Genomic DNA, 24,009 nt, shown 5'->3' with positions numbered 1-24,009 from the left:
CTTACTAGAAAGGATACATGTCCAGGCAGTTTTTAGAGCCACATTCTCAGCTGTCGCCTTTGGAGGAAGCCAGTGCAGTTCACCTGTTGCTTTAGAGATGGGCACATCATACTACATGATTTAAAGGCTCCAGGAATACACTCTAACTGGAACTGAGACTTACAAATAATAAATAGTTTGGGGATAAGACCCATTTATCAAATACCAAAGGAGGTACCCACTAAAGCGTTTCAGTTCAGGCTGTGTATAGTCCTTTTAAGTATGTTAACCAGTGGTAGCCTTAAAAAGAAAGAAGTGTCATGCTAATTGGTAGACCTGCCCTGGATTAATTTAAAAAAATATGCTAAGTAACACTCCGGCCAAGATAAAAGAATGAGTAAGCAAAGCATGGGCAGGAATTCCAGGTAGAGGGGGTCATGAGCTGTACGGTGGGTCTGGGTAACTTCAGGTAATCTGTTATTTTTGGAGTCAAGAGTGAGGAGAAAGAATGAATCTATGAGACTGGAGATGGGTGGAGGAAACTTGTGTGCGTCATGTTACCAAGGACTGACAAATTTAAAATACTTCTGATAATTTATAAATTATCCTACCTGTAGGTGCCTTATCGCTTGCTCCTCTGACTCCCGTCCCCAGCCATGTGTTTAGATTATTCAGAAAACCACCAATCTCTGTGCGCTTTTGTTGATTTCTGAAGCAGAATTAAGTAGTGCGTCTCTTTTCAATTTTTATTTAGCTTAGCATTTTTGAAAAGAAATTTGATATCCCTCAATTATAAACTCAGGCCTTTGCAGTGTTTGCTGACATGTAATTAACAGAAAGGGGTTTAAATCTGTCGATGTGAGGTTCAGGGTCCTTTCTTGAAGCCTCAGTCAGAATCTGGGGCGGCCCCTTCACTGAAGGACATACTCCCTGGTTTGCACTCCCCCCCCCAACTTTGGTAAGCAGATGTGTTACAGAAAGGTCTTTCCATTATCTTAACCATGCAGTTCTGGCAATCATCTTCACAATGCTCCTGTAAAACTGACTGGGAGAGCAACTCAAAACGCAAATCCTTACACGGATTCAGAGCCTAGAGCAGTGCAGGGGAACAGAGGTGCAGAGGCAAGGGACTGTCTTTCTGGGAATCAGAGCTGAGTTTGGAATCCTGCCTATTACCATCAGTGTAGCTTTGGACAATTTAATTTCTCTTCAGAGTTTTCCTCTACAGGATGGGAATAAATACCTACCTTGCATTACTGCTAGGATAAACAAGGTGATGTATGTAAAATCACTAGCATAGTTCTGAGGGCTCAAAATGCAAAGCTCTTATATTCTGTGTCACTCAGAAATAAGTGCAGTCCCAAAATGGTCTGATGTGCACTTAAAAATAAGGTTTGTTGTTGTTTTTTTTCTGGCACAGGCTTTTTTTTTTAGAATCATAACCAACAGAATCTCTGAAGAACAAACACTGGGACTACGCCCTGTGAAGACTATGCAGTCATATGTCATGTGAGATTTATATTAGAAGTGGTGCAGTAGTATAATTCTGATCTTTTTGTCTCTGTGACATAGATGGGGTATACCTGAAATGTTATGGTGGTAATGGTTACAGATAATTCCAAATCACAGCTAAAATAAAGCCGATCCATGTGGGGTCAGCAGTAATTTTGCACGTTGAATTAAATGGTAATTTGGGTAATATGTGATTAATGACCACCCAGGCCTGGTCTGACCCCCTGCCTGTGGCTTAACTGTGGTAAAAGATTATAATGCACCTGGGAAAATACTAAGATTACGAAAAATCAGAGGAAACAGCTACATATTAGGGGGGAAAAATGTAGTACTCTATCAAAGTACATAGTACACCAAAATTCCACACTGTGAATTCCACCACATGGGAATGTCTCTTTCACGTGGCCTCTTAATCCCCACACTCATCCTCCTGAAACTGAAGCAAGGGTTGGCAGGAGGGGTGTGGCACTGAATCCTGTCTTGCAGAGCCAGGCTGGCGAGGGATTAGGTAGAGAGGGAAGGTACAGGGAGGAGATGGAGCGCCAATGCTGGAAAAACACGAGACTCAACTACCACACAAGGGCTGAGCTGAAAGACAGTAACTTCTCAGTTTCTAAACAAGCAACGTGTGATTTCTGAGGTTTCTAAATGATTACTCTTCTATTATTTTTACATTCTTGCTTACCCCTTGCAGAAGAAATGTTTCTAAACACTAGATATAATTTTAACTAAGTAAATTTACATTAGATTCACCTTTAGCAACAACACATGTCAAATTTATCTAGAGCAGCGGTTCTCAACCTTCCTAATGCCGCGACCCCTTAATACAGTTCGTCATGTTGTGGTGACCCCCAACCATAAAATTATTTTCGTTGCTACTCTATAACTGTAATTTTGCTACTGTTATGAATCGTAATGTAAAATTTTGCTACTGTTATGAATCGTAATGTAAATATCTTTTTGTTTTCCGATGGTCTTACGTGACCCCTGTGAAAGGGTCGTTCGACCCCCAAAGGGGTCGCGACCCACAGGTTGAGAACCGCTGATCTATAGGTATCTGCCACAACACTGGACTTGCTTGTTTTCTTTTAATTTGTTTTTTTACTTGCATTTATCTTGATCATAACGTAAGGAATGACAGAGACATGAGTATGTGTTTTTCCACGTATTTACCTATGCAATATTGGACATGCATTTTGGCCTTTTTGAACCTAAGTATCCAACTGTAAAAAGAACACAGTCAATTCTTGGTTAAATAGGATAATTGGGAAATAAGGTAGAAGGCCACAGAAAATCATGGCTGAGACAAAAATCAGTCACAGCAGCACACTGACTGGTGGTCGTTTTGCTTTTTAAACGGATGCTCGTTTGGATAATATAAAGCTATGGATCAATCCATGCTGGGGGAGAGGGGGAAAAGTGACTGCAGAGTAACAAAAACAGCAGAGAAACTCTTGGGTCTGTCTCCAGTAGCCTCAGTTGGGTCTGTCCCATGGAAGGCCATAGGATAAGCTCCATCAGAGCAGAGATCTTGCCTTTTATTGCCCATTTCTGTATCCCCAATACCTAGAACAGTGGACATACAAAAGAGGTACTCAATTTATTTGTTGAATGAAAGGAAGGAGGAAGAAAAGAGGTAAGGAGGGAAGCTATCTGTTCTGTTGGTCAAATGGATTTTTGGAAGCAAACAATTGTCTAGCCTACTCGATTCCTTTTTGTGAATGATTAGGAATTGACTGAATGCTTTAAATTTGAAAATTCTCTTGGATTTCCCTTGAGTAATTCAGCAGTTAAGAACACCTTGCTCTCTTTCTTGACTTGGCCCACCCTCACAGATACCAGGACGCTGCAGTCACTGTGCCATCTTGTGGTCATACCTAGAAAGTTCTTCTTCAATATACCAATATAGTTCCCCTACCTGCACAGAGACTCTTATTACAGAATGAGCTGATAAATAAACCTCTATTATTTAACTATCAAGGTACCATGAAAAACACAAAGGTTAATCAGTTCTACCATCAGAGTGTGTTGTCTAGTAGAGGAGGTATCCCAAAAGGAGACTTATAATCACTCATAACATAAAATAGAAGGTAGAAAATGCCATAAAATAAGTACAGGTTAGGAACAATGGGGATTCACAGAAAGAAAAGATTTTTTTCAACCTGTGGAGATGAGAATTTGGGAAAGAAAAGCCAGCTGAACTGAGTGGAGAGAGAGAGGTACGATGCGGACCTGTCCATGGGGCTGGGCGGCGGGGAGTACAGCCCAGGCGAGGGCAGAGCCTGAGGAGGCTGGGGGCTGCCGGAGGAGCGCCTGTTTCCTTGGCTGGAGCCTACGCTGCCTTAAGGAAAGGAGAGCGATAGGAGGTTGTAGAAAGGCAGGGCTGGGGGCCGCCTAGGGAGCTGCGAAAGGCCTCTGCTTCACGAAGTTGAACAGTAGAGGGGAAAAAAGGCAGTTCCGTTCGCGGAAGTGATCCTGTCTGGTGGTTACGGGGTCATGTGGACTAGCTGTGTGGCCTGGGGTAAATCACTTACCTTTTTGCAGCTTGGGTTTCCTCAGTTGAAAAGTGAGATCATTAAACCCTACAGGGTTGTTGTGAGGAATAAATGATATCGTATGTAAAGCACGTACCATAGTGATCAGCACTAATGTTAAGGAAAGCCAATAATGTGAAGACCTTGCATGGCAGCCTATTTAACAGCCAAGGAAGAACAGGCAGAGGTTTTGAAGAGCAGGGTAAGGACCAGAGAGGAAGATGGCGTGCGGCAGAGGCCCGGGGCCGACTTACGACACACGGTGTTTGGGGGAAGGGGCACGGCGAGGGGCAGGAGGCGCTTACCACTCACAAAATGGCCAGAAGAAGACGGCCAGAAGGGCAGACGGCGCATCACTGGGCAGGAGGAAGACCAGGAAGCTGCACTGTCACAGAAACAAGAGGAGGAGAGTATTTCACGGGGACAGCGGTCAAGATAACACTACATCCTATTCCCTTCTGATTGAGCAGCGTGTAGGTTTTTAGGACTCCTGGAAGAACTATTTGAGGGGCTGGAGGAGCCGGAACGGAAGGCTGAAGTTGAGGCGGCAGTGCCGTGTGAGAAACCTGGGCTCGTCACTCTTCGGAGAAATGGTACCAGCTGGAGGGGAAGGTACGGAAAAGGGGGAGCTTTGTTACTGTGTCTTGTTTGTTTCTAAGATGCAGAGGTTTGAGTGTTTATATGCTGACAGGACAGACAAGGTAGGGAAGGAGAGGCTGAGAGGGAAAGGATATGGATTAGGAGGGACGGGACCCAGAGCACGCGAAGAGATACAGGACAGGGTGTGCCAAGGCTGAACCAGACTGCAGGCACAGGGGGAGGACAGAGGAGGCAGTAATTAACACAGCTTCACAGAGCAGGAGACACCTGAGCAGTTTTCAAGGATCAACAGGCATTCACCAACTGGCCAAAAGGAGGTAAGAACATTCTAGCAGAGGAAATGGCGTGAGCGAGGGCAGGCATATGAATCCAAAACTGACACGCCTGAGCGACTTACATAGTTTGGTGCTATCGGGTGCGGAGGGGAAGGGAGAGACCATTCCCAAGGCAGAGCTGAAGAGTAACTGGGGAGCAAATCACAACAGGCCTTGGACTCAAGCTGCTCCTTCAGGCCTACTTTACGTGCGCTACTTCTAAATCGCCCTGTAACGTGACTCTCCCCAGTCACCTGGAAGCCCAAGAAAAGGAAAAGCAAGGGGAGAGACTTCTCCCAGGGCTGGGAGCAGGAAGGCTGGTACAGAGGGCAAGTGAGGGAGTGGAGAGGTTTAGAGCCTTAGCAAGAGCCAGCCTGGTGGCAGGGCGCACCTGAAACCAGAAGGGAACGAGCAGGCCAGGAGAAAAGCAGCGGCTGGAAATGCCGGCCAGGAAAGGATCGATTCGGCAGGGCGAGGGAGTAGGCATGGTTAAATACACGACACTGGGGTCAGCAAGGCCCATGTTAGGGCTCAGATTCAGGAGTGAGCAGTTCCAAGTCTCAATGACACGCTGCAAAACATGTTGCAAATATGAGGCATTTTTATTGTGTATTATAATTTAAGAGAAACCTGATTATGACTTCTGACTATCCCTAATATTTCAGATTTCTTGACTGACATCCCTTAGACAGTTACTACTTAACGGTACCAAAAGAGGTGCTAATTCAAATCCTTATTTTTTAAAAAAAGGAATTATTGGGTAATATAAATTATTATTCCCATAATTTACTTGCTTTGTAAATTCCGATTAATTCGGAATTTGGCAGGGTATTCCCTCTCACCTTAACATGAACTTGTAGCACTAATAAAAAGTGATCTTCCACTTATCTTGCAATGTCAGTGATCGGAAACGGGGAAGAACAGAGAGGAGGAGCACAGGTTCTGAAAAGCCAAAGCAGATGTTACAAATCCACACACTCTCCTCCGCAGTGACAGTCCTTCAGGCAAGATGGTAACAAGTTGAGCTATGGAGGTTTTGGTTACAGGAAAGACTAGCTATCGCAGGTGTCAATGGAAAATGGAATGATGGCAGCAAGAGGTGACTGGGGGGGTAGGTGGGGGGAACGCATAAAAAGCTAAATACATACAAGAGAAATGAAAAAGCACAGCGAGTAGCCAGGTTTATGGGGCCATGGCCCACGCAAGGGAGGGTTCAGGAAATCGGCACGCCGTGGACTACTGGTGACTACGAGAGGACAAAATGGCCATGCAGTTGCCAAGCAAAAGAAGCCATTTATCCTTTTGTCCCCTCATTTCACACCTAAGAAATTATCTGAAGAAAATAACCTGAGATGCACATAAAGATTTATGCACAAGGCCATTCATCACTGCATTATTCATTATTTAACAACTGGAAACAAGCTACAAAGCCAACAACTGGGAGAATGCTAAATAAACCGTGGTGCTCATCCCCAAGTATTCTGGCTTTTGAGGAATACGTAGAAGTAACATGTAAATACACAAGAAATAATCTTTATTCAGTATTAGCTTTTCCAAAAGGAGGCTACGAAACGAAGAAGATCCCAACTCAGTTTACAAAAGTATTACATAGATTTAAAGAAAGAAAATACTAGAAGGAAATACTTGTTAGTATTTAATATATTTTTAATAATGTGAACATTGATATTGCATCAGAAACAAGATATTATATATTTATTATATTTATATTGATATTTTTATTGCTTATAGCACTTAACTGAGTATTTACTTCTTCCATATTCTATCTTTCCAACTTCTCTTTCTAGGCCTTTATAACATGTTTGGAGGCAAAAAAGCAGAACCTGAATCTTACATAAAATGAGGGGCCACTGGAGCATGTCAAACAATGTTACAGGGATGTAATTAGCAAAATCCAGGCTTGTGGAAAACTCTACAGGACCAAACCAAAATAAAAAACCCCATTTCTTCAACAAATTTTAAGGGCACAAAAAGGGAAGGAGTAATTTGTAGGTGAAAAAGAACTTAAGAGATATATCAACTAACTGTAGCTATGGGCCTTACTGGATTTGGATCATGCAAATTGTTAAAATTAAGAAACAATTATGGAGATTTGAACACTAAATATTTGATGACATAAAGGAATTATTGTTCGTTGGGGTATGATAATTGCATTGTGATTATACTTTTAAAAAGAGTCTGTACGTTTTGGAAATATACACCAAAAATATACAAATGATATGAAACAATTCTGCATGAAAATAGTCTGCAGGAGAAGATATGGGCTTCAGTAGGGGGACAGACAGACTGGCGAGGTTTACGAAAAGCCATGAGGACATAAAAGTCTGTAGGAGAAAGGATGGCTGGATGGAGGTGGCAGAGTCAAGCGAAGGCTTTGGACCGTTTGGCCTGGAGAAACTTGCACATCTCCACCGGCTGAATAAAAGGAGCCCCATTTCCTTATTGAATGGGACAGGAAAAGAGAGGGTGCGCCTGGGGCAGGAGCACAAATCTTCTCAGCAGCTGAGAAAAGGAGGGGCTGGGGGCAAATAAGGTTGGTGGTCGGGGGGAACAGACAGTTGAATCTGATAGATTCAATTTTCTCAGTGAACTTAGTGCCAAGTTACCTAATGTCTACTACAGATTCTAAGTAGAATCCCTATTAGATTATTAGCTATTAATAGATTCGTATTATTGCAACATAAATATTACATATTTCTAGTCTATTAAACAGAGTAAATATTTTATAAAAGGAAATAATAATAGGTTAATATTAGTCTATTAATAGACTACTTGACCCGTAGGAGATTTTAGTCCTATGAGAGACTATTATCATCATTATTATTAGTTAGAATTTCATAGAATGGATGGGGTTGTTTAAAACAACAGAAACCATATAAGTACTTGTATGAACCAGGTTCTACACTGACAGTTTTTTCATGCATCATCTCATTTAATACTTAGTCACCTATCTTCCCTGAGCCTCGCTTTCTTCCTCTGCGGGCAGGAGGTAAGCACCATACCTACCTTATGGAGTTAGTTGTCAGGAGGACTAAAGGAGTCACTGTATGTAAGTGTGTGGACAGAAAGCAGGGGAGGCCCTTTCTCACGGCAGGCGATGCTGCTGTTCCAGAGAAGTGAGGTGACCTCCCAATTCACGGGGTCAGGAAGTGCCCGGCAGAAGCTAACCAGCCTCCTTAGGTCCCCCGTGATGGGGCGAGAGCAGCACAAGGGTGAGAAGAGGGAACAGGTGGCCAGAGGCTGGCAGTAGGGAGGCAATGCAGCCATGATGGAGGCACCAGCTTCAGGTCTGGAGAAGGCTAAAGGTGGCCCGAAGTTCGTTCCCTGTAGCTGGGGAAAGTGTGTGCAGGTCTCCCCGCCTGAAGCATTCTCAGCCCAACTCCAAGGAACTAAGGGGTCCTGGAGCTCAGCGAGCCTGGCTTCTTGGGGGACACAGGGGACAGTGTCAGAGGGCGACAGCCGGCCCCCATGGAGCTCTGGGTAGGTGACAAGACAGGACCCACAACTCTCTTTTAACCATTACAGCTCAGGAGGCTTACGTCTCACAAAACTTCCCCAGTACTTGCTACGTGAAGGGAAGGGTGCTGTCAAGATGAAGAAGACCTAGTCCCATGAAGAGGGGAGAAGACACCCCCAACTGTAAGTCAAAGCAGGCTGCGCGCTTGGTGCTAGAAGACAGGCACTAACACAGAGCCCTGGGGGGCAGGACCACTGAGGCGGACCTGAAAGATGCCATCTGCTGAGAAGTGGGAACAGAGACTCCCAGGCAGGAGGACATTCGGGAGCCAAGGGCATGGTGGGTATTAGTGTTTCGGGTAACCTGTGGTGCTGGTGACCCAGAGTTCTTAACTCTATTTTTAAGATGGTTGTGAATAACATGTATATTATGCTCTGAGAAAGAAAACATTTTCTATGTGAACGTATGGTAACTTTCAGTACTTTAATTAGGGCAACAGGAATAAGCTGTGACCTTGTCTGGGCTCTGTGACTTGAAGAGAAGAGCTTAAGGTACTTTCAGCAGTCAGGCCATAATCTCCATGACAGGTCCTCTGGGAACATGCAGTGGAGGCATCAGGACAGGACACATTGTCCCTGGGACTGAGGAGCACTGCGAGCACTTCCCCACCTGAGGCCCTGGTGTGGTGTGCAAACAGCAAAGGTGGGGTGAGCTGTGTGTCTCTGGACTCCTCTGCCAAAGCATGGGGGCCTCCGCCTTATCTCCTCACTGCCCACGCGCTGTCCTTCGCCTGGCCCACGCCTCTCCTCTGTGTAGGCCTCCCTCTCTCCCTCCCTCTGTGAGTCTGCCCCTCTTTCTGCTCCTGGTGTGTGGAGATGTAGGTCTCTCTCCACCACCCTGTCTGGGTGGGGGTGTGTGTGTGTCCTTGTCTTCTGGTGTGGGAGTCCGTTTCCTGCTGAGGGTGTGTGTGTGTGTGTGTGTGTCTCCTTCTACTCTTGGGGAGCGGGGTGTCTCTCCCACCCTCTGGATACCTGTGTGTCTGTCTAGCTCTTTCTGAGAATAAGTGTGCCTTTCCCTCCTCATCCGAGGGTGACTAGTGTCAATGTGTCTCCCTCCCCGACCTCCTGTGCAAGTGTGTCCCCCTTCACATCCTGGTGTGAGTGTGACTCTCCCCACCCACCGTCTGGGTGTTTTTCCCCCCCTCCCCATCCTGGAGTCTGTCTCTCTCTCTTCCATCTCTCACCTTCTTCCACCTTCTAGGTGTGTGTCGCTCTCTCCCCTAGCCCTGCTGTGGGAGCAAGTGAGTACCCCACCCCACCACCCATCTCCCCCAGCAGGGGAGAGAGAGGCACAGAGTTGTCTGCATGTCTCTCTTTCCTCTCTCTGGGTATGAGCTGGGTGTGTCTTTCTCTCCTCTCTTTGCATGTCTTTTTCCTGCTCTCTCTCTCCTGGAAAAGAAACACTCATTTACACACACACACACACACACACACACACACACACACACACACACACAGAGTCCTCCGGCACACGTCTCCCGTGCCCCGTGTGCTTAGGTCTGTGTGCCGGTGTCTCTCTCTGGGATTGTGGGTGTGTGTGCATCCTCCTCCCCCACACGCACGTCTACCTGTGTGTCTTTCTTTGGGGTATGTGTCTTGTCTCCACAGCAGCCCCACCGAACGCTTGCTGTGGGTGAGGGTCCACCTGCTTGGCAGTGCTGAGACTGGTCTGTATGTGATGAGGAGGGATCAGGCCATGAGAAAGGCGGGCACGGGGTGGGTGGGGACCAGCAGGGATGAGACAAGCCACCTACCTCCCGACCTTGCTGTCTTGCACGTCAGTTAGCAGGAGGCTGGCTGCAACCCCTGAGGGCCCAACTCAGGCCCCTTCTTGCCAACCTCTCAATGGGGCTCAGTGCCGCCTGCCACAGCTCTCCTGGGATACCCTCTGGGATGGCGCTCATGTAGCCCCCACATAAGCCCTACGGGCTTTCCCCAGCTTCCCTCCACCACAGGCGACCCTGCTCCAGGCTGCTCCTGAGAACACAGCGCTTCTCAGATACATACTGGGGCCTGGTTCCAGAGAGAGAAAGAGGGGAGACCAGGGCTCAGCGCAGTGAGGAAGCAGGGAGGATGGAGCCGTGAGTGGAGATGGCTGTGCAAGCACAGAGCTATCATCCAAACCCAGAGACAGACAGCCTGGGGACACACCTGGGACAGACGCTGGGATGCCACCAGCCAGAGCTCCAAAGGAGCGGGAGGGAGGGGGTGAGACAGGTGAGAGTGGGCAAGACCGGTCCCTGGGAACTGCCCTACCTGAGGGAGAGGATAGCTTCGTTGTGCCCACGGCCCTCTGGCCACATGAAAAGGGCAGTCCTGGTTGAGGATGAGCCCGCCTGCTGTGCTCAGGAGTTCCAGCACAGCCTGGGCTGTCGCCAGAGGGCACGAGACAGTCCAGCAGGGCAGCTCTCTGGGTCTGTGCCTTACCTCGCTCCCTCTGCCTGGCCGGGCTCCTCCTCCGTCAGGGCTTTCTGTCTGGAAGTGCTGCCCCCGGGGAGTTCCTGGCTTGCTTCTTCTCATCCTTTAGGCCTCTACACAAACGTTCCTTTATCAAAAGGTCTTCCCTGACCAGTGTCTCTAAGGGTTCCCCAAGACCCTGCATCCTTGTATTTCTTATTTCCTTCATATCACCTGCTATGAGCTGAGAACTCTGTTTCCTATCTGTCTCCTTTGTTCAATGAGGGTGGCATCTGGCTTAGTGGCTGGCACAGTACCTGACGCCTGGCAGGCGTTCTGAATAAGGGATGGAAGGAAAGGTGTCCTGTACACAGATGTGGATATGTTTGTGTACACACAAAAACAGGCCCGGAGACCCAGGAGAGGGGTGAGGACGGAGGCTTTCTGGGCACAAAGGTGCAAGGCAGAGAGACCGCAGGAGAGGTAAGCGCTCAGGCAAGCGTACACTGTGACAGGAGAGGTGGTGGGGCCCTGGGAAGGGCCAAAGTACTGGTCTTTAGAGACATGTGGACAAACAGGGGCCATCATCCAGCACCTGGAAGGAACAGCAGGGCCAGACGACGTGGAGGAGGGCGTTTTCAGAAATGTGTCAAGTACTGCAGGAAAGACAGCTGGGGATAAAAGGAGAAGATGCCACTAGGTTTGGTAAGGGGGCGGGGGGGCTCCTGATGGGTATTCTCTTCAAACATAAAATGGTGGGCAGGATGGGTTAAAGAGAAAAAAGAGATGAAAGCACAGAGACTGGCACAGACCACTCTTTCAAGGAAGCTGGCACTGATAGGAAGAAAGCTACTTGAGGAGAAGGTGGGATGATGGCAAAGGTCTTCTATAGCATCGTTTCTGTTTGGTTTTTTTTCCGTAGGGGAAGAAGACTGAAGCACACTTTGCAAGAGAGAGGAAGAGATGGCGACACCAGGGTGGGAGGGGTGAGTGGGCCTGAGTACCGGGCGGCCTCCAGCAGCCCTGATGATGAAGGCCTCTGGAGGCCGCGGGGCCCAGCCTCCCCAACCACACCAACTCTCCCTGGGACTCAGCCAAGTGCTGAGGACCAGCGATCAGAGGACTGAGAAAAAGGGACTGAGAATAGAGAAACAGCTAAAAAAAAAAAGGCTTTATATCACCGAAGACCCAACTTTGACTTTCAGTGGGTTCCTCTCTCAACAGCATGAAAACCCTTTAGTGTGGTAATCAAGGTCCAACCCAGCCTGGCCCTAGCCTCCCTTTCTAGCCTCATCTACAATCTGTCATTTTGCTCACTCCTGACTGACACCTTATGCTCCAGCCACAGAAGGGGAACCAACATGTGCTACAGGACAAGATTGGCTATCCTTCCCTTGCTCTTAGCTTTCCCTCCCATTCCCTGCTCCAGGACCACCTTCCTCTGTGAATCACAGTCACCTACTGCTCCTTTCTCTGTGTCCACTTCCTTTAGGTCTCTACACTAGAAGTACTAAACCTACAACAGAAGTTCCAATTGAATGTAGAAAAGGCAGTTTCATGACCGCGGGCCTGAAAGAATGATGGGACCATTGATAAAATTACTGAAGTTTGAATTGCTAATTTTAGGGATGTTGAAAGTTTAAGATGCCAAGGGTTCATCCAGGTGACTATGTAAAAGAGGCCCCTGAAAATGTACAGTACGTCCTCACGTATCCTCAGCGACAGGTTCTGCGACTTTTAAGCGAAATGACATATAAGGAAACCAATTTTACTATATGCTAATTGATATAAACAACAGTTAACTTCCTATGGCAACTAATCAATTTTATAACAAAATGACATTGAAAGATGTTATTCAAGGACTTGCTGTATATCTAGAACGTGCTAGTGACCACCTGAGAATGAGCCTAGTGATAAGATCTGAGTCATCTGCAGAGCAGTGGACCACCACCTCAAATCTGGATTATAGTAACATTTCTGTAAGTCTACTTTCCTACCCATGGGCTCAATTTATTCTGGATTCTGAAGTGATTTAATTTCTCTAACTCATCCCCCCGAGTGCAAACTCCTCAGGCTGGCCAATCAAGGTGTTCACAATCAGGCCTTCGCATACCTTTCTAGTCTTACCTTGCACTGCTCCCTAACAATCCATCCTCTCCAGTCAGACTGGTCTTCTTGGCGGCCATGGACAATAAGCACATTTCTGCCTCTGCTGAAACCAATCGTTTCACCTGAATGTCCTCCTTTCTTTCTGCCTATTCCTAACACACGCCTTGTTGAAAATCCACCGCAGGTCCCACCTCTCCTTCCCTTGAATACCTATAGTTTTTATTGTTTGTAATAGTCATTTGGCTTTTAAAAATATACTGCTTTGTGATGTCTTTCATAGATCAACCCATCTTCCAAAAGCCATAAAAGACAGACAAGGAAAAAGTAGAAGGCGAATATAAGGACCCTGAGTGGATAGTTCTCCTCCCACTTGTGACTCTCATTTGGATATAAGAATAAAGAAACTTCAAAAAGATGGGACTTAAAGGACAGGTAAGAAGCGGATAGGTATGTGAGAAGTGCACTGCAAAAATACTGGACAAAGGAACTGCAGTCAAAGGGACAGCCACAGTCAAATGTGGGATGTGTCTCTAAATCCCCTAAACCTATGGAGAGAAGCACAGGAATAATGAAATGGAGCTTCTGAACTTAACTTGGAATTTTGGAGTGACTGGGATGATACGATATATTGTATTAAATTACTTCAATTCTCCTAAGCAGTAAGGTTATCAGTGACATTTCTATCTTGGAAGCCTAACATTTAAAAATTAAACAAACTAAATATTTTCAACTGTCACAATGCAAAATTAGTTTATTTGACTAAAACCACACAAAAATTCAAAAAGAGATGCTCATTATTCTGAAATCAGATGGCTTTGTTATAAACTTGTTTTAAAGTAAAAAATGATAAAACTGCACCTATTTAAGATCCTTAAACCTGGGGTGGCCGGTTGGCTCAGTTGGTTAGAGCGCAGTGCTCACAGCACCAGGGTTGCCCGTTTGATCTCCACATGGGCCACTGAGTTGCATCCCCTATAGCTAGATTGAAACAACTACTTGACTTGGAGCTGATGTTTCCTGGAAAAACACACTGTTCTCCAATGAAAATAAAAAAAATAAATCCTTTAATCCTGTAAAACAAAGTTTAGGTTTGTATCTTTAAAAAACTCCTTTAACTCAGTAAGTTTATAGATTTCCCCCAATTCCTTATATATAGCTGAAAAATAAGTAGGTATGCAGCACCTTCTAACTTGAGTTACTCAATGTCAACTTTATGACTGAAAATTTTATTTTTACAACAAATTGTTTTTAAAATAAATATATTAACTTCAATATGGATAAAATTTAGGTTTGCAGTAGCAAATTACTGTATAATAATTAGCTTCTATGGCCTGTTCATTCTAAAGACTTACTTATGTAACAGAATTCCAGTTTCTGAAATCATTACTCCTTGCATACACATTATTCCTCTACTTCCTATCTCACAAGATTGCTGTGAAAATTGTATGAGGTAATACAGATTAAAAAGCAAAGACTGCCATGTATTTTATGGCTGACACACAGCATTAATACTCAAAATATTTTGGGAGATATAATTTGAAAGTCATGTTGGCTAATGATTTAGGGAGTAATTTAACCAATCAAGTTAAGTTTCTTTTTCTTTTAAACAGAAACAGTCACTTTTTTGTGCTCATTTTTGGTTTTGCTTTTATTGAAACACTTTTAACTAAAACTTGGCTAAAATAAAAAATCTTGTAATAGCTCTCATCTTTAAAGGACCAAAATCTCCACATTCTTACTTGATCAATTTCAAGCTCTAATTAAAATGCTTGTCCAATTCTACTTTATTTTAGTGAAGTGGCAGACGAAACAGATAAAGCTATTTTACCTTTAAAAATCCCCAAATTTCATTTTGGGCAGTGGAATACCATACTTCTGAACTATGTAACTTTTAAAAATAGAGATTTAGTACATTAGACAAAGAAGCAGAGTATAGCAAAGTATCTTTTAAATCGATTGTAATATGTATGCTTATTTTTCAGAAGTGGTTTTGGACGTCATCGCTTGATAAAAAGCACAGAAATTAGTGCATTCAGTACTCAGGCACTGCCATACACAGGGTGGCAGCACTGAGAACAAAATACGAGCAAACAGCAGAACACTTGGAATGGCCAATGCAGGCATACAAGTGTGCCTAAAATCTGATTATGAATACACTTCTTGGACACACAGGTATTTTGGTTTTAATTAAGAAATTCCTTTTAATTCTGGCAGAACTATCATGCATTTTAGAAAAGTTCTTATGAGTCAGCCTCTGAATGTGATCAATTCTCTCAAAACCAATTGCTTTCTCTCTTCCTGCACTGACTGATAAAAGGTGAACTGAGCATAATTAAATTTAAGTACCACATCAGACTCAAAGTTTAAGTAGAGCGACTGGATCTCTAGTATATATTTAAAAATATAACCTGAGCTATGATTAAAAGTGCTTCGAGATAAAAATTTTTAAAAAGAATAACATAATCTTAGGAACAGGAATGCTCTTATTAAATAAAAGCAGTTCAAGTTTTATAATAACTGTCTTAAGCAGGTTGTAATGTCTAAAAAGCACAGCTTTTAAGAAAAACATATGTAATACTACTTTAAAAAACCTAAAATATCCCTAAGAGTATTAAATGCTCAATGATTAAAATTTCAAATACAATAGATATTTAACTGATATAGATTAAGCCAGAACTAACCCATTCATCACCATTTTTCTTTGAAAAATAACTTAAAATAATTGAGTGTGTTATGATTTTTGAAGTAATTTTGCCCATATATTTGAAACCTATATTTTCATTAATTGTCAAAGGGTAGATGTTCAGGAGTGTCTACAAACTGCCAGATTTTTGTATTTATTCACTTTGTTTACACATTTCTAGGCATACAAAAATAGATTCAGGAACAAAGACAACTTTCAATTAAAATTCACTGTATTTCACAGCACATCAAGTTATCCAGTTAAATGTTTAAAACTTCCATTCTATGTCTAACTAAATCTATTACTTGATAGTTTACTTTCATTTTGATTTGGGTAAATAATTATAATATATTTTACATGTAATATCTTTTAAAATGTAATGTATGAATATCTGTCTTATAACTTTTCCTTAAAAGTAAACTACAGCAAATTACATTAAAAGCTAAACCTGATATATGTACTTTACACAGGACATGGTTAAATCAGTTATTTGTTTGCATGACAGTAGCTCAGAGGATGCTCACGTTTTATGAAGCAGAGAAAGAAAAGCATAAAACATCACTAACTGCTGTCAGAGGCATGCCATAGATTCATAGGCACTGTCCTTCTTTGAAACATTTTAAACTTTTCCAAATAAGAACTACTAGGGCTGCTTCCACCTCTCTTGGTCTAATTAACCTACCTATGTCTAATTCTACAATATTTTAGTGTTGAAACCCTATGTATTTGAATAGTGATTTTCAAATAAAATACAATTCATATTAGAAAAGAAACATACCGAGATTGAAATTTTACTCAATTAAATTACCTCAGTAACAAATTAGAAAAATACATGAAAAACATTTTCTCAGATTTATTTAGAAAATAATTTTAGAAGTACAAAGAAAGCAAAATCACGTTTGAGATATAGCTTATAATCAGATATACTGGTCATATTAATATTTATTTTTAAGGTTATAATAGATCTTATCCATATATATAAAGTGACAGCTCTCCTATAAACTGCAAATTTAGAACAAATTTAGTTTTAAATTAAAGAACCTAATTTCTCTTCTTTGGAACTAGAACAGTTAAAAAAATTATATTTAGGAAATGCAAGAAGTAGCTTAAGAAGGGAATGTACTGGTATATAAAACAATATTTTTATTTCATTGCCTAAAGTTGATGAAACTGAAATCTTTTATTATAACCCTTTTAGGGTATGATGAAAAGTGATATAGGCTCTATGTAATTCCAGTATTAAGACAATACAAGGAAATAAAATCAAGTTACTGAGAAAATCTAGCAGACTAATATTCAACTGGTGCTATTTTGTACCTGCACATTTGAACTACCTTAAGCTTTCAGATTCAATTTCTTAAAATTCTCCTGATCAAGAACAATTCAATCAACTTTTTACTAATGTATCTTCAAGTGAACAAAATTGACTTAAACATTTTCTAATGTTGTTTTTTAGGCAAAGGGGCTAAATTCCTCTTTCTTTAATTGATTTCTAGTTTAACGGTTTCTAAAAATATATCACAAAAGACTCTAATGTCTAACGATTGAGTAAAAAGATATTTTTTTAAGAGTTAGATGGCAGCCCTTTAGTTGTAGCATTTAATCTGAGAATATTCCCACACTCAGAAACTAAAAGATAGGATATCATAATTAATCAATATGCACATGTGTAATTCCAATATTGGTTTGAGACAATAATTCAAATATTTAATAACTGAAAATCTAGAATGAGTCTCACTCTCAAAAAAGAGTTTAAGACTCTGTAATGGCAGATCATTCACAATTTGTAGAGGATTTGATCTCCCTTTAGGAAAAGCTGCCTCCTCTACCCTCAAAATATTATCTAATACTAAAGGAAACTTCTACTTTCTAACATAACAGTATAATAGGTATAGATTCTCTTTCAGAAATTCAATTGCTAATTAATAAGTAAATGGGAAAGAAAATTCCTTTTATCGTCAGCATATACCTAAAAACATTACAGAAATTAAGAACTTTGTTGGTGAATATTTTTATCTTTACCTGTGAAAAGCTTTTTAAATATTATTAAATCTGTAAGAAACGACTTTAATTTGCCCTAAAAAAGTCCACAAAGTACATTGTTCTTAGACTAAGGTTTTAAAATTTATTTCATTAACTTAACAAAAAGTTTTAAACTTTTCGATGAAGAATGAAGAAAACAACTTTCAATAGCTTCTAAGATTTTTCAGAACACTTCACTTAGGTACACATTTAAAATAATCTTTAAAATATTTTTTAAAAATAGCAGGAAATGATTTTTCTTTATTTAAAAATAAAGAATTCTAAATAACAACTAAAAAGTAAGTCTTAGAATTTAATTTAGTTTAATTCAAATCTAAGAAGAGATAGAAGAAAGCCTTTGGGGGAATTGATTTTTAAAAGGTTATCATAAAATGAGCAATTTGTATTAAAAATACTCTCTTACAGATTCCCCCAATTATCACTCTCATTTTGGGTGGTAAATTTATTATTTTTGTTTTGTAGTTATTCTTTATTCACCTAAGTCAAAAATTTTAATTTAACATTATTATTTTATTCTGAAATTCTCATCTACCTAGTTGTTTTCCATCAGTGTTGGGCATTTTAGTCCATACTTATGTTTTTGTTATAAACTTTCATAACATAAAACTGTTAGTTTTAAAAGGCATCAAAAAAGAACATTTTTGCTTTCTACCACCTTCACATTTTAGATTTTCAATGTTTTTAGAAATAGTTTTCACAAAAAAATGCAAGGAAACATTTTAAGCAAATTGCTTATTCTATTAACCTAGGATATAACTGCATAAGTTCACACACACATATTTCTTATGTAGTCATCTCAAATTCCCCACACACACTGTGGTTAGTTTTAATACCATCATCCTGCAGTAACTCTGTTTATTAGACATCCAGGGACTTTTAAATACTAACAATTTTCATGCAGTATCACACCACTTCACTTTTAAACATGAGATATTTTTATAAAAATGGGTTTTTGTTTTCTGATAAACATTAATAGCACACAGCAAAAACGTCCACACCTTTACAACAACAAACACAAAATCACAAACAAAATCACAAAACAAAAATACCAAAGCACCCTTGGCAGTCCCACATCACCATATCCTTGTCAATACCACCCTGGGAAGAGGAGGCAGGGACAGGTGTACACATTGAGTAGAATGCAAACCTCTGGGCAGCAGGCCAAGCGATTCAAAAATAAAAATCAAATTATGCCTCTGTAATAATTTCTACTAGGCTTTCATTCATGTATACTCATAACTTTAAATGTTAATAATTGTACACCAATAGTTTTATAAAATAAGATCTAAAATTTTTCATTTAATTTCTCAAATTATATTTGAAAATTAAATTTGTTAATGAACTATAAAAGTTGTCCTGTTATAAATGAAAAGTAGTAACACAGTAGATGTCAGGTTCAGGCATTTCACAAAACAATGAGGCAAAATAAATAGAAAAAGTAAAAATTAGTTACCTGCAAAGTGATCTTATTGTAAAATGGAAAAGGTTCCCATGCCTGAATTCTAAAATCATAGTTAACTTTACAGACCATCAATTTGATGTACCTTGCCCTCACATTTAATTTATTTGTAAATACTTTTCCAAGGCTACCTAAACACTTACTAATTGATTAAATATGCTGCCCACATTAATTCCTCTTAAAATTAAAAAAAATTAAAGGTCCACTTTTGTGTTTTTGCAGTGTCTGATCTATTTTCAAAGTATTCGATGTTTCAGAAAAGGTGTTTATCAGGTTCTTAAAACATTTAAAAAATGGCTCAAGGGACAATTTATATAGCCCTTTTACCTTTAACATATTCACTATCTTGGAGTTTGTTGAACAAATTCAATTGTTCTTTATTTCTTTTGAAACTCTTCCCTTACCCAAATAACTAAAGAATCTAAAATGTTATCGGTATAAAGAGAAAAAATTTATATTTATCTCTTACACATTTGGAAACACAACAAAAAGAACAAGTATTCCAGGCAGTGTAAGTAAAGTTATTCAGTAAAACATTTTTTCCTTTAAGAGGTAGATACATAGATGGATAGAGAGAATAACAGGTAATTTTTCATATGTCTTAATTTTCCAAAGACCAGTAAATAAAAAATATTAATACATTCCTAGAAGGAATCAATATTTTGATTACACAGCTCAAGAGCCAAATGATTACTGAAACAAAACTTCAAAGGTAGTTATAGACACGTTTCGGTTATCTGGCTTTTCAAATCTCAAAGATAGGCATTTTACATTTAATTTAGCAAATAACAATTTAATTCTGAGAAATAAATTTTCCAGAATACCAAACCAAAATGTATATAGTAACAGCCAGGATTCTGTTAAAAATGAAGGAAAATATCTTCCACCTTTGTATAACATTAAAATACACAGCATCTTTAAAAATTTTTAAATATATTGATAAAAGCAAATTCAGTAACTTATTTAGCTATAAGATGTCTGCTTATTAAAATATTTTGGTTTTAATAAATATATAGATATAGAATTTTATCAGTATTAGCACACATTTATAAATCATCTTCCATAGCAGCTAAATTCCTCATAGAATTTCAAATAGTAAAATGAGGCATATAAAGTTCAAATAAGAAACTCAGTCTATGAGGTTTCTGTAATTCTAACTGAAATAAAGATTTTGAATATACAATATCCTTAGATTATTTCTGTAAATTGGTATAAATTAATTAAAGCTTCAGAAAAAGGATGTTCAATGGGTAGTATTTTTAAGGCATTAAAAAAGCTTGATACAACCAATTCAAATTAGACATTGTGCTGCGCCCTATCTAAAGAGGACTCTCTAAGGAATTAGATTTTATACTTGTGCACTGAGAGTGCATTTTCTAATTCAGACAAGGAGCTAGTTATGTCAAACCCAAACCCAAAGGAAGCTTTATATCACCTTTTGTGAGAGCAAAAGCCCCATAACACCAGCACTTTTATTTAAGTTGACAAGAATCATAACCTGAAGTGTCCAAACAACCTGATTAACAAATGGTCTAAAATAACTGGAAGAAATACTTTACCTTCACTTTACAGAAGTTGAATTAATTGATATTAGTATTTGGTTTGTCAAAGTGGCAACTATTCAAGATCTAAAAGACTCATTATTTTAAACATACAGCCTAAGTCTGACTTCTAGTCAATGTAACTGTCTTGAGCCAAAATACAATAAAAACGTAAGATAAACTTCAAAGGTTTTGTAAGTATTAATGGCATTCTGAAATCTCTGGACAGAAGACAATTTAGGGAAGGGAGGAAGCTTCTCTTCTCCACTGATAGTTTAATCACTTTCCAATCAATTTTGATTTAACAGTGGTTCATGAGATTAATTTTTTAATGAGTTCTTATGAAGTTGCTTCCAAAATCCGAAACCACAATATGATGTACTCAAACACTGCACCAATTTAATGCTGTTATGGAGGTATTTACAGAACGGTGCAGATAGGAGTCCAGTTGTGAACACAAGTTAACATACAATGGATTCCAAAATAATAATTTGTTTGCACAGTATGGCAAGTAAAAAATACTTTGTATAAGAAGTCTAAAAATCCAGCTCTAATTTTAATCCATTTCTATAAATCCATAAAAACAAAAGAAAATAGGCATTTATTTCAGAAACTTCATATATACCTGTGGAAAATGGAACACAAGTAACTTTTATTCAAGATTAACCTTAATCCCAAATCCCAAATAGAATACAGCTAACAATTTACATATTTTAAATTTTGAAAATATTGTAAAAATCTAAACCATTAGAGGCGCCAGTAGTTTGTGATCAGTAAATATTTCCTGTTAAATAACAAATAAATTAACTTAAAAGGTGCAACTGATAGGTCTCAGGATTTTAAAATCTTTTAATTTCAAAGGTGCAGAGTTACAGCACGTGTATATAGGATGGGCTTTAAAAATGGGTATACGTAAACTTTTCCATGGTGTTAGTGTATGTACTTTTTTTCCTTAAAGAAATGCCTATTGCTTACAGTGGTTAAAGAATCTTCACCACTCTGTCTAAAGTTTTCAACCAGAAGTCCTCATTATACCTTAAGCCAAATTGATTATTAGGTATTTTACAGCTTTTTACAAAATGGCTGTAAAATCACATTATGAGCATACATAGCTCTTTGATCTCACTGCACAGAATTCATAACTGTTCAATAATGCTATACCATTACACCACACACCTTAAACTATTTCCATTTTTCCACAATTCCTTCCAAAATCAGCTTCCAAAGCAAAGCAACTTAACATGAAAAGTTCCTGGGAGGGCTTGTTACACAAAAGAACAATTTGGAAACAAACTAATCTACACAATATCCATCTTCTGTTGAGCTTGTTTATCCCTCCATCACTCCTAAAGGTGGGTGTACTTGAGTAATGGAAAGAGGCTCTTTTATCACCACACACCCTCCCAGTACCTCTGCTTTTGGTCCTCAGACAGTGATACTGTGTAGGTGATGAAAATCATAAGAAAAGAGAAGCTGTCCCTTTAAAATGCCCTGCTCTGTCCCATATCCCACGTGGAACCAACATCAGTAGCACTTTCCCATTAATTTCAATGTAATGCAAGAGGCACCATGCTTTTATATACATAAAACCAGAAAACCTCAGCCTAACATTCTTTACTGAGGATGAACAGGTGAAGCAAACGTGTCAGGAAGGGAGAAGCCAAGCAACTCCCCACCCCTCCCCAAAAGGTGCTCCAGTCTTGCACTCCAGTCTCTCAGTGCAACATCACCTCTCTACCCCTCCTCCGTAGAGCCTAGCTTAAAGAAAGGAGGGAGTCACTACCAAAACCTGAAGCATAAATGCGACGAAAATGCAATTTAAAGCCGGAAAGGTTTATTCTTCCAATCACACATATTAAGTCTATTAAGAAAAATGGCATCACTTTTTTTTCCACCAAACCCCCCCAAAACCGCAAAGATCATCGAAAGAGAGTTATAAAATAGCAAATATAGTGTTTATCTTATCTCAGATCAGTCCACATTACCAATAAGTTTAGCAGTTTCTGCACTACCACCTCCCCCCTCCCTCCTCCTCCCTTCTCTTGCATCGGATTTTCACGTTTTCTCATTGTCGGTTGAGTTATAAAAGGCTTTTGCCCTTCGAAAGTTTTAAAAAATAAATAAATATTAACTCCTTGGTCCCTGCAAAGTCAAAATGGACTTCAGGGGAAAGGCGGTTCACACTTTTACCTTTAGCGAGAAAAGGGGGAGCATCCCGGATTTTTAGGGATTTTTTGCGATTTTTTAAAAATTTTTATTTGGTTATATGCCTGAGTTCTCCCTCCATTTTGGTTGTTTATGATACTGACAACAAGCTGTCCCTGCTCTGTGCAGATCTCCTGCTTTCATTTAGCACCCCCCCCCACCCCAGCCACACATCCAGGGTTCACACCTCCCCGAAGACCCCGCACCCGGACCCTGACTCGCCCACCTGAGGAAAGGGCAAAAACAAATTCATTTCTCCAAAAAAGAAAAACCTCTTTTGAAAAAGGGGCAAAGTTACCCCAAGTCACTCAAAGTGCCCCCCAAATATTGCCGACTGCGGGTTTCCGCCAGGCCCTTTGGGAAGCGACCTTCCCCCGGGATGTTTTGGTGGAAAATGCGGAGAGTTTACTCTCAAAACTGAATTTATATTAATTTTTCCCTTATTTTTCGGGTCTCTAATGTCTTCCGCTCTCGCTGCAGCCGCTGCCGCTGTCACAATATTCACAGCACCAGAGAGGAGGAGGAGGAGGAGGAGGAAAACTTTTCAAACTTTCCAGACCCTGAATAAAGGGTTTTTTTTTTTTCCCACCGACCTCACCTTTGGGTCTCCAGCCGCATCGCCCCCTGCCCTGTCAGAAGCGACTTCGGGAGTCCTCACACCCTCACTTAATTATTTTATTTTATTTTTTATTATTATTTTTCTCTCTGGGGTCCTGAGCAGGGGCTGAGAGTAGCACAAACTTTTCCTCCTCCTGCCGCCGCCGCTGCTCCTCTGCCCCCTCGGCTAGTCCCATAATTTAAATAACCCTGATATTTCTCCCGCTAAACGCCTCTCCGCCGCCCCGGACTCCGGGAGAACTCACCGCGGGGCTTTAACATCCTCCCTCCGGCCCGTCCGCCGCCTTTACACCGCCCGCGGAATTTCTAATAATTTTTTTCTCATATTTCGGGCTGGACGCGGCGGGCCTGGAAATTGTTTCCTTACGCCTCTTTCCAGCAGCCATTGTAGTGTATGCGCTGCCCCTGCAGCCCAACTTGCAGCTGCCGCCGCCACCGCCGCCGCCGCCGCCGACGTCGCGCCCACCGCCGCCTCCCCGGG

General features: G+C 40.8%; 1 protein-coding gene across 4 annotated transcripts in view; it reads right to left on the bottom strand.

Annotated features, from left to right (window-relative positions):
• Positions 1-23,956, bottom strand: part of PLAG1 (PLAG1 zinc finger) — a 43,551-nt gene extending 19,595 nt beyond the window's left edge. For all 4 annotated transcript variants that reach the window (XM_019664519.1, XM_019664521.1, XM_019664520.1 and 1 more), the window contains exon 1: positions 23,774-23,956. The gene's annotated coding sequence lies outside the window, so the exon portion shown is untranslated. The remainder of the gene's footprint in view (positions 1-23,773) is intronic.
• Between the last annotated feature and the right edge of the window lie 53 nt (positions 23,957-24,009).

The sequence above is a fragment of the Hipposideros armiger genome, unplaced genomic scaffold, assembly GCF_001890085.2.
Source record: "Hipposideros armiger isolate ML-2016 unplaced genomic scaffold, ASM189008v1 scaffold_425, whole genome shotgun sequence".
In the NCBI taxonomy this organism is placed as follows: Eukaryota; Metazoa; Chordata; class Mammalia; order Chiroptera; family Hipposideridae; genus Hipposideros; species Hipposideros armiger.
Note: the sequence above shows the minus strand (reverse complement) of the source record. Positions and strands in the feature narration are given on the sequence as shown.